A 14741-nucleotide genomic window follows, 5' to 3' on the forward strand; every position below is an offset into this window, starting at 1 on the left:
TGAACGGAGTAGGGTAGTAGGTGCCAGGCATTGAACGGAGTAGGGTAGTAGGTGCCAGGCATTGAACGGAGTAGGGTAGTAGGTGCCAGGCATTGAACGGAGTAGGGTAGTAGGTGCCAGGCATTGAACGGAGTAGGGTAGTAGGTGCCAGGCATTGAACGGAGTAGGGTAGTAGGTGCCAGGCATTGAACGGAGTAGGGTAGTAGGTGCCAGGCATTGAACGGAGTAGGGTAGTAGGTGCCAGGCATTGAACGGAGTAGGGTAGTAGGTGCCAGGCATTGAACGGAGTAGGGTAGTAGGTGCCAGGCATTGAACGGAGTAGGGTAGTAGGTGCCAGGCATTGAACGGAGTAGGGTAGTAGGTGCCAGGCATTGAACGGAGTAGGGTAGTAGGTGCCAGGCATTGAACGGAGTAGGGTAGTAGGTGCCAGGCATTGAACGGAGTAGGGTAGTAGGTGCCAGGCATTGAACGGAGTAGGGTAGTAGGTGCCAGGCATTGAACGGAGTAGGGTAGTAGGTGCCAGGCATTGAACGGAGTAGGGTAGTAGGTGCCAGGCATTGAACGGAGTAGGGTAGTAGGTGCCAGGCATTGAACGGAGTAGGGTAGTAGGTGCCAGGCATTGAACGGAGTAGGGTAGTAGGTGCCAGGCATTGAACGGAGTAGGGTAGTAGGTGCCAGGCATTGAACGGAGTAGGGTAGTAGGTGCCAGGCATTGAACGGAGTAGGGTAGTAGGTGCCAGGCATTGAACGGAGTAGGGTAGTAGGTGCCAGGCATTGAACGGAGTAGGGTAGTAGGTGCCAGGCATTGAACGGAGTAGGGTAGTAGGTGCCAGGCATTGAACGGAGTAGGGTAGTAGGTGCCAGGCATTGAACGGGGTAGGGTAGTAGGTGCCAGGCATTGAACGGGGTAGGGTAGTAGGTGCCAGGCATTGAACGGGGTAGGGTAGTAGGTGCCAGGCATTGAACGGGGTAGGGTAGTAGGTGCCAGGCATTGAACGGGGTAGGGTAGTAGGTGCCAGGCATTGAACGGGGTAGGGTAGTAGGTGCCAGGCATTGAACGGGGTAGGGTAGTAGGTGCCAGGCATTGAACGGGGTAGGGTAGTAGGTGCCAGGCATTGAACGGGGTAGGGTAGTAGGTGCCAGGCATTGAACGGGGTAGGGTAGTAGGTGCCAGGCATTGAACGGGGTAGGGTAGTAGGTGCCAGGCATTGAACGGGGTAGGGTAGTAGGTGCCAGGCATTGAACGGGGTAGGGTAGTAGGTGCCAGGCATTGAACGGGGTAGGGTAGTAGGTGCCAGGCATTGAACGGAGTAGGGTAGTAGGTGCCAGGCATTGAACGGAGTAGGGTAGTAGGTGCCAGGCATTGAACGGAGTAGGGTAGTAGGTGCCAGGCATTGAACGGAGTAGGGTAGTAGGTGCCAGGCATTGAACGGAGTAGGGTAGTAGGTGCCAGGCATTGAACGGAGTAGGGTAGTAGGTGCCAGGCATTGAACGGAGTAGGGTAGTAGGTGCCAGGCATTGAACGGAGTAGGGTAGTAGGTGCCAGGCATTGAACGGAGTAGGGTAGTAGGTGCCAGGCATTGAACGGAGTAGGGTAGTAGGTGCCAGGCATTGAACGGAGTAGGGTAGTAGGTGCCAGGCATTGAACGGAGTAGGGTAGTAGGTGCCAGGCATTGAACGGAGTAGGGTAGTAGGTGCCAGGCATTGAACGGAGTAGGGTAGTAGGTGCCAGGCATTGAACGGAGTAGGGTAGTAGGTGCCAGGCATTGAACGGAGTAGGGTAGTAGGTGCCAGGCATTGAACGGAGTAGGGTAGTAGGTGCCAGGCATTGAACGGAGTAGGGTAGTAGGTGCCAGGCATTGAACGGAGTAGGGTAGTAGGTTGCCAGGCATTGAACGGAGTAGGGTAGTAGGTGCCAGGCATTGAACGGAGTAGGGTAGTAGGTGCCAGGCATTGAACGGAGTAGGGTAGTAGGTGCCAGGCATTGAACGGAGTAGGGTAGTAGGTGCCAGGCATTGAACGGAGTAGGGTAGTAGGTGCCAGGCATTGAACGGAGTAGGGTAGTAGGTGCCAGGCATTGAACGGAGTAGGGTAGTAGGTGCCAGGCATTGAACGGAGTAGGGTAGTAGGTGCCAGGCATTGAACGGAGTAGGGTAGTAGGTGCCAGGCATTGAACGGAGTAGGGTAGTAGGTGCCAGGCATTGAACGGAGTAGGGTAGTAGGTGCCAGGCATTGAACGGAGTAGGGTAGTAGGTGCCAGGCATTGAACGGAGTAGGGTAGTAGGTGCCAGGCATTGAACGGAGTAGGGTAGAAGGTGCCAGGCATTGAACGGAGTAGGGTAGTAGGTGCCAGGCATTGAACGGAGTAGGGTAGTAGGTGCCAGGCATTGAACGGAGTAGGGTAGTAGGTGCCAGGCATTGAACGGAGTAGGGTAGTAGGTGCCAGGCATTGAACGGAGTAGGGTAGTAGGTGCCAGGCATTGAACGGAGTAGGGTAGTAGGTGCCAGGCATTGAACGGAGTAGGGTAGTAGGTGCCAGGCATTGAACGGAGTAGGGTAGTAGGTGCCAGGCATTGAACGGAGTAGGGTAGTAGGTGCCAGGCATTGAACGGAGTAGGGTAGTAGGTGCCAGGCATTGAACGGAGTAGGGTAGTAGGTGCCAGGCATTGAACGGAGTAGGGTAGTAGGTGCCAGGCATTGAACGGAGTAGGGTAGTAGGTGCCAGGCATTGAACGGAGTAGGGTAGTAGGTGCCAGGCATTGAACGGAGTAGGGTAGTAGGTGCCAGGCATTGAACGGAGTAGGGTAGTAGGTGCCAGGCATTGAACGGAGTAGGGTAGTAGGTGCCAGGCATTGAACGGAGTAGGGTAGTAGGTGCCAGGCATTGAACGGAGTAGGGTAGTAGGTGCCAGGCATTGAACGGAGTAGGGTAGTAGGTGCCAGGCATTGAACGGAGTAGGGTAGTAGGTGCCAGGCATTGAACGGAGTAGGGTAGTAGGTGCCAGGCATTGAACGGAGTAGGGTAGTAGGTGCCAGGCATTGAACGGAGTAGGGTAGTAGGTGCCAGGCATTGAACGGAGTAGGGTAGTAGGTGCCAGGCATTGAACGGAGTAGGGTAGTAGGTGCCAGGCATTGAACGGAGTAGGGTAGTAGGTGCCAGGCATTGAACGGAGTAGGGTAGTAGGTGCCAGGCATTGAACGGAGTAGGGTAGTAGGTGCCAGGCATTGAACGGAGTAGGGTAGTAGGTGCCAGGCATTGAACGGAGTAGGGTAGTAGGTGCCAGGCATTGAACGGAGTAGGGTAGTAGGTGCCAGGCATTGAACGGAGTAGGGTAGTAGGTGCCAGGCATTGAACGGAGTAGGGTAGTAGGTGCCAGGCATTGAACGGAGTAGGGTAGTAGGTGCCAGGCATTGAACGGAGTAGGGTAGTAGGTGCCAGGCATTGAACGGAGTAGGGTAGTAGGTGCCAGGCACACCGGTTCGAGTGTGCCAAGAATTGCAACGCTGCTTAGTTTTTCACGCTCAACAGTTTCCTGTGTGTATCAAGAATGGTTTTACCACCCAAAGGACATCCAGCCAACTTCACACAACTGTGGGAAGCATTGGAGTCAACGTTGGCCAGCATCCCTGTGGATGCTCCAACGAATTGAGGCTGTTCTGAGGGAAAAAGGGGTGCAACTCAAAATTAGGAAGGTGTTCCTAATGTTTTGTAAACTCATTGTGTGTGTGTGTGTGTGTGTGTGTGTGTGTGTGTGTGTGTGTGTGTGTGTGTGTGTGTGTGTGTGTGTGTGTGTGTGTGTGTGTGTGTGTGTGTGTGTGTGTGTGTGTGTGTGTGTGTGTGTGTGTGTGTGTGTGTATATAGTGCACTGTGCACTACTTTTGATCAGAGCCCTGGTCAAAAGTAGTGCACTATATAGGGAATACGGTGCCATTTGATCCTAGTGTTCCTCTGTGTTCTGGTACAAGAACAGGCATTTGATGCACTTAAGGGTCCTCTAATCTCCATTGATTTTTTTTAAAAGCACATCATGTATTCCCTGTCATCAATCACATTTAATTGTAGATGATTTGTTGTGGCACCTTGTTGAAGATCTCATTATTAAGTGGAAGTAGGTGACTCATCGCAGGTGCTTCAAATGATTCCATGTTGTTGCGGTTCTATAGTCAAGCTCTGTCTTGTATAAGAATATGGTGTTAAGTAATAATATACATTTATGCCATTTTAGCAGATTTTGCCCTGAGAAAAAGTAGGTTACTTCTCTCCTGATGTTTTCTGTGTCATTTTTTATTATTTTAGGGCTGTCTCCTAATAATAAAAAAAAAAAAAAAAAAAAAATATTGTACTCGGCCGATAGTTGATTGGTCAAAATGTGCATTCTGGAAAGTATTCAGACCCCTCAACTTTTTCCACATTTTGTTACGTTACAGCCTTATTCTAAAATTGATTAAATCATTTTTTTTTTCAATCTACACACAATACCCCATAATGACATCACAATACCCCATAATGACATCACAATACCCCATAATGACATCACAATACCCCATAATGACAAAGCAAAAACAGGTTTTCAGGATTTTTTTTGCAAATGTATATATAAAAAAAACCCTGAAATATCACATTTGCATAAGTATTCAGACCCTTTACTCAGTCCTTTTGTTGAGGCACCTTTGGCAGCGATTACAGCCTTGAATCTTCTTGAGTATGACGCTACAAGCTTGGCACACCTGTATTTGGGGAATTCTCCCATTCTTCTCTGCAGATCCTCTCACGCTCTCTCAGGTTTGATGGGGAGAGTTGCTGCACAGCTATTTACAGGTCTCCAGAGGTGTTTGATTTGGTCCAAGTCCGGGCTCTGTCTGTGCCACTCAAGGACATTCAGAGACTTGTCCCAAAGCCACTCCTGTGTTGTCTTGTCTGTGTGCTTAGGGTCGTTGTCCTGTTGGAAGGTGAACAATCGCCCCCAGTCTGTGGTCCTGAGCGCTCTGGAGCAGGTTTTCATCAAGGATCTCTCTGTACTTTGCTCTGTTCATCTTTCCCTCAATCCTGACTAGTCTCCTAGTCCCTGCCGCTGAAAAACATCCCCAAAGCATGATGCTGCCACTACCATGCTTCACCTTAGGGATGGTGTATGTTTCCTCCAGACGTGACGCTTGGCATTCAGGCCAAAGAGTTCAATCTTGGTTTCATCAGACCAGAGAATCTTGTTTCTCATGGTCTGAGAGTCCTTTAGGTGCCTTTTGGCAAACTCAAAGCGGGCTGTCGTGTGCCTTTTACTGAGGAGTGGAAGAATCTTGGTGGTTCCAAACTTTTTCCATGTAAGAATAATGGAGGTCACTATGTTTTTTGGGACCTTCAATGCTGCAGAAATGTTTTGGTACCCTTCCCCCAGATCTGTGCCTCGACACAATCATGTCTTGGTGCTCTGCGGACAATTCCTTCAACCTCATGGCTTGGTTTTTGACTGACATGCACTGTCAACTTTCGTACCTTTATATAGACAGGTGTGTGTCGTTCCAAATCATGTCCAATCAATTGAATTTACCACAGGTGGACTCCAATTAAGTTGTAGAAAATCAATGGAAACAGGATGCACCCAAGCTCTATTTTGAGTCTCATAGCAAAGGGTCTGAATATTTATGTAAGTAAGGTATTTCTATTTTTTATGTTTTATAAATTTGCAAAAATGTCTAAACCTGTTTTTGCTTTGTCATTATGGGGTATTGTGATGTCATTATGGGGTATTGTGATGTCATTGTGGGGTATTGTGATGTCATTGTGGGGTATTGTGATGTCATTGTGGGCTATTGTGTGTAGGTAAATTTAAAAAAAGAAAAAAAGTTACAGCATTATTCTAAAATTGATTTAACGTCACCGTGTAGAAAAAGTCAAGGGGTCTGAATACTTTCCAAATGCACTGTATATAGACAGGTTGTGTCTGTGTTTGAATAAAGTAAACTACATTATTCACAGCTTGTCTGATGCTTTAAGCACACTTTTTGATTAAATAATAGACACACAAATGACTGAAGAACCCGATGGTCACACTGTGTTAAAAAAATGACAGCGAAAAATGAACCCCCCCCACCCCCCCCACAAAAAAAAATGCTTGATTGTGTGATGGCATGAACAAGTGAATGATTGGTACAGTAGCCTACATATTAAAATATATGCCTAAGTAAGTTACGGTATTCAGCCTAAACAGGACACGCTCTTAGGCCTACAGCTGGATGGTGGTTATACAAGGCTCCTATACAAAGGCTACTAATGATAATGACGTTACTTATTATTATAATGACCTTAATAGTAATAATAACAATAAGAAGGAGATGGGGCGGCAGGTAGCCTAGTGGTTAGAGCGTTGGACTAGTAACCAAAAGGTTGCAGGATCGAATCCCCCGAACTGACAAGGTAAAAATCTGTCATTCTGCCCCTGAACAAGGCCGTGACTGACTTGCCTAGTTAAATAATAATAATAAATAAAATAACAGGTGCTCTTTGATTACAATATTATTTGTCTGCTTGTTTGGAACAGTGTAAACAACACTAAATACACTGAGACAGGCCTCTATAATGGGTTAGTCCACTGAGACAGGCCTCTATAATGGATCAGTCCACTGAGACAGGCCTCTATAATGGATTAGTCCACTGAGACAGACCTCTATAATGGATTAGTCCACTGAGACAGACCTCTATAATGGATTAGTCCACTGAGACAGACCTCTATAATGGATCAGTCCACTGAGACAGGCCTCTATAATGGATTAGTCCACTGAGACAGGTCTCTATAATGGATCAGTCCACTGAGTCAGGCCTCTATAATGGGCCCTAATGTCTTTACTTATTTACTTATCATTCCTTAGCCATTCTGGAATAATGTTTTTTTATGTCCAAGCCAAGGTAGTGCAATGGTTATTTCTGCCACTGGGTGGCGCAACATTAGCTTTGAGTGGATGACTAGAGTGTTTTTTAAAAATGTTCTAGCCTACATTATCTGACATACTTACAACATATATTTCCAACTTCTTTGTCTCAGGGGACGTTACACTAGAGACATCCTGCCAGTTTGTTCTGGCTCGCCCGCCCTCTCTATTCTCTTTTCTTTCTTCCTGTTTCTATTCTCAGCATATTGTCTGTCCCCCATCTATTCCAGAGCAGCTCTGCTCTATTCTCAACATATTGTCCCCCATCTATTCCAGAGCAGAGCAGCTCTGCTCTATTCTCTTTTTTTAGATTTTTTTTTCTTCCTGTTTCTATTCTCAACATATTGTCTGTCCCCCATCTATTCCAGAGCAGCTCTGCTCTATTCTCAGCATATTGTCCCCCATCTATTCCAGAGCAGCTCTGCTCTATTCTCTCCTAATAAATCAAATACTGTGTTAAGTGTATTGATCTTCTGCTCTACTTTGAGGCTGTGAAGAGGAACCTTGTTCTCTGTCAGCCTTCTCCCTGTCTGGAACTCTTTTATTTACATTCTTGTCTGGAGAAGGGGTCTTTGCATAGTTCTGTCTAGGTTGTAGACAGAGTACACTATAAACACAGGTGTCAGTACAGTGCCACTGGGGAGAATGAACTGAGAGTCTCTGTGTGGAAAAGGAAGGAGAGATGTAAGGAGGGATTCATTGTGTTAAATTATAGAAGGATGTTGGATATGGGTTAGGGTTAGAAGGATATTGGCCAGGGCAGGATGTCGGGAACTTGGAACTTAGATAGGGGACATTACCCTGATCCTTCTGGTTCTGACTGGTAAAACAGCTCCATGGAGAGAGTGCTGCTCTGTCCCGCCATGGAACATGAGCTGTGACGGTTCTCTCACTTCTGCTCTGTCCCGCCATGGAACATGAGCTGTGACGGTTCTCTCACTTCTGCTCTGTCCCGCCATGGAACATGAGCTGTGACGGTTCTCTCACTTCTGCTCTGTCCCGCCATGGAACATGAGCTGTGACGGTTCTCTCACTTCTGCTCTGTCCCGCCATGGAACATGAGCTGTGACGGTTCTCTCACTTCTGCTCTGCTCCTTTTCCTCTTCGATGAATATCGGAGGCAGGACAGTCTTGGTTTGACATGTTGGCCTCAGTGTACCGAGTCCACTTTCCATGAGAGCTGCAGAGCTTAATGACGACAGTCATTGTAATTACTGAAGGACTGTGTAACAACATGCTAATAATGGTGGTTAATGTAATGACAGTGTTACTACACACTAGGGCAGGGTGGTTAATGACTTACTACACACTAGGGCAGCGAGGTTAATGACAGTGTTACTACACACTAGGGCAGCGTGGTTAATGACAGTGTTACTACACACTAGGGCAGGGTGGTTAATGACAGTGTTACTACACACTAGGGCAGGGTGGTTAATGACAGTGTTACTACACACTAGGGCAGGGTGGTTAATGACAGTGTTACTACACACTAGGGCAGGATGGTTAATGACAGTGTTACTACACACTAGGGCAGGGTGGTTAATGACAGTGTTACTACACACTAGGGCAGGGTGGTTAATGACAGTGTTACTACACACTAGGGCAGGGTGGTTAATGACAGTGTTACTACACACTAGGGCAGGGTGGTTAATGACTTACTACACACTAGGGCAGCGTGGTTAATGACAGTGTTACTACACACTAGGGCAGCGTGGTTAATGACAGTGTTACTACACACTAGGGCAGGGTGGTTAATGACAGTGTTACTACACACTAGGGCAGGGTGGTTAATGACAGTGTTACTACACACTAGGGCAGGGCGGTTAATGACAGTGTTACTACACACTAGGGCAGGGCGGTTAATGACTTACTACACACTAGGGCAGGGTGGTTAATGACAGTGTTACTACACACTAGGGCAGGGTGGTTAATGACAGTGTTACTACACGCTAGGGCAGGGTGGTTAATGACAGTGTTACTACACACTAGGGCAGGGTGGTTAATGACAGTGTTACTACACACTAGGGCAGGGTGGTTAATGACTTACTACACACTAGGGCAGGGTGGTTAATGACAGTGTTACTACACACTAGGGCAGGGTGGTTAATGACAGTGTTACTACACACTAGGGCAGGGTGGTTAATGACAGTGTTACTACACACTAGGGCAGGGTTATTCAGATATATTATTTTGGGGGTCAGATAAAATTATAATTTCAGGGCGGGCAGACATTTTCCACATGCAGTTATTCTTCAGATGAACTGTACAAACACACACACACACACACACACACACACACACCATGAAACAACACACACACCATATTAAGCACTGTTATTCAATTTAAATGTTGCTTAAGGCAGGTGATTTTGAAATAATCTGAAAATGAAGAATTTTCTTTCTGATATTTACTTCCCTGTTGTTTTAAGAGAACATGGACCACCAAACGATCTGATCGTCTATTTCAGGAAGCAGACATGTAAAAATGATCTGGAAACGTTTTGAGTCTTATTGTCATTGTCTCACTGACAGGTAGAACCCATGAAGATGTGTTTAAAACAGACGAGGAAACATTTCAGTCTGAAGGAGGTACGCTTTATGAATTCATAAAAAAAATCTAATCAGAATGAATCAAAGGACCAGTCTAAATTGATAATGACATTATCAAATGCTTCTCCCACTGCTTTTGCAGCTTTTAAATTAAATACTCCGTCTCAGTATTCATCCTCTGCAAGATATGGCAGTTCACATTCTCCAGAAAGACGCTGTTTCTCATTCATGATGGTATTGCAATAATTTCTTGAACATCAGAGCCTTGGTCTGTAGCCTCCAGCATCAGAGTCTTGGTCTGTAGCCTCCAGCATCACAGCCTTGGTCTGTAGCCTCCAGCATCACAGCCTTGGCCTGTAGCCTCCAGCAGCAGAGCCTTGGCCTGGAGCCTCCAGCAGCAGAGCCTTTGCCTGGAGCCTCCAGCAGCAGAGCCTTGGCCTGGAGCCTCCAGCAGCAGAGCCTTGGCCTGTAGCCTCCAGCAGTATTAGGAAGAAGGAATCCGTGAGACAGTACAGCAGCACTCAATGTAATATTCATATCATGACACTCAACAGTAAACACTCCTGTACTCACCCATGACTGCGTGACCTTGCACTACTCCAACACCATCATTACGTTTGCCGACGACACAACGGTGGTAAGCCTGATCACCGACAACAAGGAGACGGCCTATAGGGAGGAGGTCAGAGACCTGGCAGTGTGGTTGCCAGGACAACAACCTCTCCCTCAATGTGATCAAGACAAAAGAGATGATTGTGGACTACAGGAAATGGAGGGCCGAGCCACGCCCCCATTCACATCGACGGGCCTATAGTGGAGCAAGGTGAATGCTTCAAGTTCCTCGTTGTCCAAATCACTAAGGACCTATCATGGTCCAAACACACCAACACAGTCGTGGAGAGGGGACGACAAGGCCTCTTACCCCTCAGGAGGCTGAAAATATTTGGCATGGGACCACAGATCCTCAAAAAGTTAATTGTTCAATTACTTCAACTTAGTGCTGGGTGGTATACCGTATTTTACTATATACTGGTATTTATGAACGGACTGGGTTGGGTTTTTACTTTACCTTCTATAACGGTGTTTGAATGTTTGGTTTGTTAAATGTGATACGCCGTTGTGTAACGGCCATTTTTATAGTTTACTCCGCTACTTGAGTCATCCCTCTCTCTCTCTCTCTCTCTCTCTCCACGCCCCTTTCCACACAGACTAAGCCCCGCCCCCTGTCACTCAAGGAGCGCATTTGTTGTTGCTTGACCACGAGACATTTTCATTCAGTCTGCATGGTCAGTGCAGCACATTCAACAATGTTGATGACAACGATGTTGTTTCCACTTTGATCTTAATATAAATCCACAAGCGTTCTATGATTACAATATTAGTTTGTGTTTCTTACATCTGCAAACAGCTAGTTTGTATTTTCTTAGCAAGTTATGCTAAATCGTGTTAGCCACTAATGCTAATCGCTAGTTAGCTGGCTAGCTAACAGTATCTTCTAAATCAAAGAGGGATAGATGAAGCATGAATATGTTGGCTTTATGAATAAATATTTAATGAAGCCAAAGATTATAGGGTCCCCTAGGAAACACTGAACATCACTTTGGTTCCTACCCTGTCACAATAACTCGTCCATGGCATTTTCATTCATTGTCATGTCAAACAAAACTGTATTCAAAGTGCCCACTATTATTTATATTCTAACTATAGAATTATAATAAACATTCTATTTCCACGATTCCAAAAGTTCACCCAACTGTTTTGATCTAAATCGTAATTGCAACATTTTGGTTAAAAATAAGGCCTAGCATTTTTCTCCATATCGTGGCAGTATGGAAATGAGTGCAGGAAATGCAGAAATTAATGGAAATGCAGGAAATAATTTGAGATTGAAGTTGAATTGAACAGTATAAACCAATCAGAATGGAGAAAAGACCCATTGAAATCATGTAGAATATTTGTGTTGCCACCCTAGGGTCACGCCCGACTCATAAAGCAAATGTAGAACTTTTATTAGTCAAAGACATAAAATACATTCGCACTGTCCAAAATGTGAAAATCACCATATGATATTTTGGCCATATCGCCCAGCCCTACTTCAACTACCTCGTACCTCTGCACATTGACTCTGTACCGGTACTCCTTGTATATAGTCTCATTATTATGATACTATAGGGGTACTGGTACTCCTTGTATATAGTCTCATTATTATAATACTACAGGGGTACTGGTACTCCTTGTATATCGTCTCATTATTATAATACTACATGGGTACTGGTACTCCTTGTATGTAGTCTCATTATTATAATACTACAGGGGTACTGGTACTCCTTGTATATAGTCTCATTATTATAATACTACAGGGGTACTGGTACTCCTTGTATATAGTCTCATTATTATAATACTACAGGGGTACTGGTACTCCTTGTATATAGTCTCATTATTATAATACTACAGGGGTACTGGTACTCCTTGTATATAGTCTCATTATTGTTATTTTATTGTGTTACTATTTACTATTATTATTTTTTACAAATTTCTCTTCTTTTGCTTTTTATCTCTGATTTGTTGGGAAACGGCTTGTCAGAGCTCTTGATTGAGCACTTCCTGCTTCTCTACCTCAGTGCTGTGTGTGTGTGTGTGTGTGTGAGAGGACTAGAGATGACACAATGTGTTACTACTACCACCACATCCTCCAGTCAGAACACACAGCCCTGTGTATACAGCTCAACCTGTAGTAGATGTTACTACTACCACTACATCCTCCAGTCAGACACACAGACACACAGCCCTGTGTATACAGCTCAACATGTAGCAGATGTTACTACTACCACTACATCCTCCAGTCAGACACACAGACACACAGCCCTGTGTATACAGCTCAACCTGTAGTAGGTGTTCTAAGCCAGCTGTTCTCATTATCTCAGCTGGAAGTCTATTTGCCCTCTGAGATGAAATGACATCATACGTTAATTGATAATGAATGAAGTAATTAGTACGTGTCACTACATTACGCAATATCAACAACGTGCTGGTTACCTCTCAGCTGGGTGCTGTGATTACCCATCTCCCTCGGGTGCTGTGATTACCCATCTCCCTCGGGTGCTGTGATTTACCCATCTCCCTCGGGTGCTGTGATTTACCCATCTCCCTCGGGTGCTGTGATTTACCATCTCCCTCGGGTGCTGTGATTACATCTCCCTCGGGTGCTGTGATTACCCATCTCCCTCGGGTGCTGTGATTACCCATCTCCCTCGGGTGCTGTGATTACCCATCTCCCTCGGGTGCTGTGATTACCCATCTCCCTCGGGTGCTGTGATTACCCATCTCCCTCGGGTGCTGTGATTACCCATCTCCCTCGGGTGCTGTGATTTACCCATCTCCCTAGGGTGCTGTGATTACCCATCTCCCTAGGGTGCTGTGATTACCCATCTCCCTCGGGTGCTGTGATTACCCATCTCCCTCGGGTGCTGTGATTACCCATCTCCCTCGGGTGCTGTGATTACCCATCTCCCTCGGGTGCTGTGATTACCCATCTCCCTCGGGTGCTGTGATTACCCATCTCCCTCGGGTGCTGTGATTTACCCATCTCCCTAGGGTGCTGTGATTACCCATCTCCCTAGGGTGCTGTGATTACCCATCTCCCTAGGGTGCTGTGATTACCCATCTCCCTCGGGTGCTGTGATTACCCATCTCCCTCGGGTGCTGTGATTACCCATCTCCCTAGGGTGCTGCAATTACACATCTCCCTCGGGTGCTGCGATTACACATCTCCCTCGGGTGCTGCGATTACACATCTCCCTCGGGTGCTGCGATTACACATCTCCCTAGGGTGCTGCGATTACACATCTCCCTCGGGTGCTGTGATTACCCATCTCCCTCGGGTGCTGTGATTACCCATCTCCCTCGGGTGCTGTGATTACCCATCTCCCTCGGGTGCTGTGATTACCCATCTCCCTCGTGTGCTGTGATTACCCATCTCCCTCGGGTGCTGTGATTACCCATCTCCCTCGGGTGCTGTGATTTACCCATCTCCCTCGGGTGCTGTGATTACCCATCTCCCTCGGGTGCTGTGATTACCCATCTCCCTCGGGTGCTGTGATTACCCATCTCCCTCGGGTGCTGTGATTACCCATCTCCCTCGGGTGCTGTGATTACCCATCTCCCTCGGGTGCTGTGATTACCCATCTCCCTCGGGTGCTGTGATTACCCATCTCCCTAGGGTGCTGTGATTACCCATCTCCCTAGGGTGCTGTGATTACCCATCTCCCTAGGGTGCTGTGATTACCCATCTCCCTCGGGTGCTGTGATTACCCATCTCCCTAGGGTGCTGCGATTACACATCTCCCTCGGGTGCTGCGATTACACATCTCCCTCGGGTGCTGCGATTACACATCTCCCTAGGGTGCTGCGATTACACATCTCCCTAGGGTGCTGTGATTACCCATCTCCCTCGGGTGCTGTGATTACCCATCTCCCTCGGGTGCTGTGATTACCCATCTCCCTCGGGTGCTGTGATTACCCATCTCCCTCGGGTGCTGTGATTACCCATCTCCCTAGGGTGCTGTGATTACCCATCTCCCTAGGGTGCTGTGATTACCCATCTCCCTAGGGTGCTGTGATTACCCATCTCCCTAGGGTGCTGTGATTACCCATCTCCCTCGGGTGCTGTGATTACCCATCTCCCTCGGGTGCTGTGATTACCCATCTCCCTCGGGTGCTGTGATTACCCATCTCCCTCGGGTGCTGTGATTTACCCATCTCCCTCGGGTGCTGTGATTTACCCATCTCCCTCGGGTGCTGTGATTACCCATCTCCCATCGGGTGCTGTGATTACCCATCTCCCTAGGGTGCTGTGATTACCCATCTCCCTCGGGTGCTGTGATTACCCATCTCCCTAGTGTGCTGCGATTACCCATCTCCCTCGGGTGCTGCGATTACCCATCTCCCTAGGGTGCTGTGATTACCCATCTCCCTCGGGTGTTGTGATTACCCATCTCCCTAAGGTGCTGTGATTACCCATCTCCCTCGAGTGCTGTGATTACCCATCTCCCTCGGGTGCTGTGATTACCCATCTCCCTAGGGTGCTGTGATTACCCATCTCTCTAGGGTGCTGTGATTACCCATCTCCCTCGGGTGCTGTGATTACCCATCTCCCTAGGGTGCTGTGATTACCCATCTCCCTAGGGTGCTGTGATTACCCATCTCCCTAAGGTGCTGTGTGTCTGTTGTGTCTGTGTAGTTCTGCAGTATACAGTAACGATGAGGGTG

Source organism: Oncorhynchus clarkii, chromosome 1, assembly GCF_045791955.1.
Source record: "Oncorhynchus clarkii lewisi isolate Uvic-CL-2024 chromosome 1, UVic_Ocla_1.0, whole genome shotgun sequence".
Lineage (NCBI taxonomy): Eukaryota > Metazoa > Chordata > Actinopteri > Salmoniformes > Salmonidae > Oncorhynchus > Oncorhynchus clarkii.